Source organism: Neophocaena asiaeorientalis, unplaced genomic scaffold, assembly GCF_003031525.2.
Source record: "Neophocaena asiaeorientalis asiaeorientalis breed wild unplaced genomic scaffold, Neophocaena_asiaeorientalis_V1.1 scaffold1281, whole genome shotgun sequence".
Taxonomy (NCBI): domain Eukaryota; kingdom Metazoa; phylum Chordata; class Mammalia; order Artiodactyla; family Phocoenidae; genus Neophocaena; species Neophocaena asiaeorientalis.
In genome coordinates this window covers 58530-62912 of record NW_020173030.1, presented here as the reverse complement: position 1 = coordinate 62912, position 4383 = coordinate 58530, and positions in this window count along the sequence as shown.

The following is a 4383-nucleotide window of genomic DNA, read 5'->3' as shown; positions in this document are numbered from 1 at the left end:
AAATCCCAGCTCCTCACTTGACCTTCTTTGACACCACTCTGGGGAGAGGATATAAGGGCACTTGGGTGCTTTGTTACAGCTTTATGAGGGTAGAAATCTAGGCTCTTTACTTGGCCTTTGCTAGATAGGTAGGGCCACAGTCTGCTTTCATAGTGTTTGACTGGAGGAGAACAGTTATTACCTAAAAGTTTTGTTTTGGTAGGCTGCTCCATTTTTGGTCCTTTGGCTAAAGAGAGCAGGCTTCACATATGTCTATTTCTTCTGTCTCCTTGATGTTTCTTGGTTGCCAACTTCTTCAGCTTCGAGTCTAGAATATATAAAGCAAACAAACAAAACAAAACAAAAAAACCAAAAACCATGGAACTCACCATTGTGTTTTCCTTTAGTTCTGTGGACCACAGTCGGTCTGCCATCTTCTTTCCACCTTTGGTAGTAGCTTAATGTTTGCTTTATAATACCCAGGGGTTTTAGTTTTACTTAGTGGGAGAAGCAGGGAAAAACATTTCTCCTACATCATTCCCTTAATAGGTATTTTGTTGCTTTTTAGTAACAAAAAAATATCTATCATTGGTATATTACTGAAAAGGATGAAGTAGGGATCTCCAAAACTCTGTCCCCTCACTAAAGCAATGATTAAGCAGGCAACAATCAACTTAATTTAAACTTCAAAATCTAAGCAAAAGCTTACACAATCAGGGGAAGGCTTAATCAAAGAAAAACCTGCTAAATTTTGGTAAAAGAGTATTATAACATTTTGATTTACCTGCCTTCCAGTCTCACTCTCCAGCTTACCAGAAACTTTAGGAATGGCAGTTCACATTAACAGTGTGGCTTTCTGGCACCAGAGGGGACAACACAGACCTCATTATTAAATTATTGTGGTTGTATATTTTTACCTCCCTGGTAGCGCCTCCTGGATGAGTTCAGGGGCTTTTTTTGTCCACTTCAGAACTTTTTCAGGGCTAGAGTGGCCTTCCTGGCATTGTCAAAAAATTTAAAGGCAAATATACCATCCACAGCCACCTGAGGGAAGGGCTAATATATGGGGCAAACAGCAGACAGACTGAAAAGCCTAGGAAGAGGCTTGGCAAGGAGATACATGAGAAAATAAGGCCACTGAAAAGCTCCTGTATATACAAGGGAAAGTAGACAGCCAGGTACATGACCAGGGCTGGACATATGTTCAGAAAATATCTGAGAAGACCTTAAGCTTTCATCTGCTGGTGACTTCTAGGTTCTGCTCAAGCAGGAAGTGATGGTTAAGGAAGAGTTATAAATGATCTGGTTAAGTACTGAAGGCATACACCAATACAGAGTCAATCTGCACAGACAGGAGACTATTTTTATTTTTGGCATTTAAAGAAATCTCTGCAAATCACTAGTTGACAACTAAGCTAATGGAAAGAGAATTCAGTCATGACTGATGACAATGAATACAGTCTAGACAAAAATAGTTTTCAAAAGCCAATAATCAGAAATCTACAACCCACAACTAGTAGCAACAACAAACTCTAAAGAGGAGGGAGAATCTGTTTTCCGGAATTATCACATTATATTATTCAACTGTCCAGTTTTCAACAAAAAAAGAGGCAGGGAAGAAAGCAATAAAGTATGGCTCATTCACAGGAAAAAAGAAGCAAATATAAACTGTCCATGAGGAAGCACAGACATTGGTCTTACTAGGATAAGACTTTAAATTAATTGTCTTAAATATGCTAAAAGAACTAAAGGAAAAGAGGTAAATGAAATCTCAGGAGATAATGAGTATTAATAAAGAGAGAGAAATTATTTTAAAAAAAGAACCAGTAGAGTTTCTGGAGATGAAAAGTACAATAAGTGAAATGAAAAATTCACTGGAGGTACTCAACAACAGATGTGAGCAGTCAGAAGCATTACTTAACTCAAAGATAGGTTCACTGAAATTACCCACTCTAAGGGGCAGAAAGAAAAACAATAATGAAAAGTGGGGAGCATAAGGGACCTGTGGGAGACCATAAGCATACCAACAAACACACAACGACAGTCCCAGAAGGAAAAAAGATAAAGAAAGGGGTAGGAAAAATATTCAAAGACATAATGCCCCCCAAAAAATCCTAAATTTGATGAAAGATATGAATCTGTGCATCTATAAAGCTCAGTAAACAATAAGAAGGATGAATTCAAAGGGATTCACACTGAGAGAGTATCAGGTAAGCAACAAAACAGAAGCTACTCACCACATACAAGGGATCCAGCCTCAATAATATTAACAGCTGATTTCTCATTATACACCATGGAGGACAGAAGGCAGTAAGAGAGTGTGTTTAAAGTGCTAAAAGAAAAATACCTGTCAACCGAGAAGTATGTATCTGGCAGATTTTTCTAAAATGAAGGAGAAATTAAGATATTTCTTGATAAAGTAGAGCTGAAGGAGATCATCATTAGTAGTCTTGAACTATAGAAAAGCTGTAAAGTAAACTTCAGGCTGAAATTAAAAGACACTATACAGTAATTCTAATCTAAACAAAAAATAAAGAATACCAGTAAAGGCAACTAATTAGATAAAAATAAAAGACAACATTATGGTGGCCTTGGTTCATAATTCTCCTTTTTTCCCCCTTAAATAACTACGTCTTTGTTAATGGGTATACAATGTAGAGAATGTAATTTGTGACAATAACATAAAGAGGAGAATGGAGCTCTATATAAGCAGAGATTTTGTTCACTATTGAAGCAAAGTTGGCATGAATTAAAACTAGATTGTTATGAATTTAAGATATGAATTGTAACTTCCAAGGATAACAATAAGAGAATAACTAAAATATATACAGAAAAGAAAGGAGAGGAAAATCAAAATGATACACATAAAATTCAATTTAAAACATAACAAAATAGTAATGGAGAAATGAAGGAACAAATAAAGGTGTAAGATACAAAGAAAAGAACAGCTAAGTAGCAGAAGTCCTCCTACCAGTAATTATTTTATATATAAATGGAGTAAACTGTCTAATTACAATGCAAAAGTTGGCAAAATGTATAAAAACATCTGACTACATACTCTCTTCAAGAGACTCACTTTTTTTTTAGCATCTTTATTGGAGTATAATTTCTTTACAATGGTGTGTAAGCTTCTGTTTTATAACAAAGTGAATCAGTTACACATATACACATGTTCCCATATCTCTGTCCTCTTGCATTTCCCTCCCTCCCACGCTTCCTAGCCCACTGCTCTAGGTGGTCAAAAAGCACTGAGCTGATCTCCCTGGTCTATGCAGTTGCTACCCACTAGCTATCTATTTTACGTTTGGTAGTGTATATATGTCCATGCCACTCTCTCACTTTGTCACAGCTTACAATTCCCCCTCCCCATATCCTCAAGCCAATTCTCTAGTAGGCCTGTGCCTTTATTCCTGTTTTGCCCGTAGGTAATCCATGACCATTTTGTTTTTTAGATTCCATATATATGTGTTAGAATATGGTATTTGTTTCTCTCTTTCTGACTTACTTCACTCTGTATGACAGACTCTAGGTCTATCCACCTCACCAGAAATAACTCAATTTCATTTCCTTTTGTAGCTGAGTAATATTTCATTGTACATATGTGCCACAGCTTCTTTAGCCATTCATCTGTTGATGGACATTTATGTTGTGTCCATGGCCTGGCTATTGTAAATAGAGCTGCAATGAACATTTTGGTACATGACTCTTTTTGAATTATGGTTTTCTCAGGGTATATGCCCAGTAGTGGGATTTCTGGGTCGTATGCTACTTCTATATTGAGCTTTTTTAAGGAACCTCCATACTGTTTTCCATAGTGGCTGTAACAATTTACTTTCCCACCAATATTGCAAGAGGGTACCCTTTTCTCTACACCCTCTTGAGCATTCATTGTTTGTAGATATTTTGATGATGGCCATTCTGACTGGTGTGAGATGACATCTCATTGTAGTTTTGATTTGCATTTCTCTAATGATGAATGCTGTTGAGCATTCTTTCATGTGTTTGTTGGCAATCTGTATATCTTCTTTGGAGAAATGTCTATTTAGGTCTTCTGCGCATTTATGGATTGGGTTGTTTGATATTTTGATATTGAGCTGCATGAGCTGCTTGTAAATTTTGGAGATTAATCCTTTGTTATTTGCTTCATTTGCAAATATTTTCTCCCATTATGGTTTATGGTTTCCTTTGCTGTGCAAAAGGTTTGAAATTTCATTAGGTCCCATTTGTTTATTTTTGTTTTTATTTCCATTTCTCTAGGAGGTGGGTTTTGCTGTGATTTATGTCATAGAGTGTCCTGCCTATGTTTTCCTCTAAGAGTTTGACAGTGTCTGGCCTTACATTTAGGTCTTTAATGCATTTTGAGATTATTTTTGTGTATGGTGTTAGAGAGTGTTCTAATTTCAC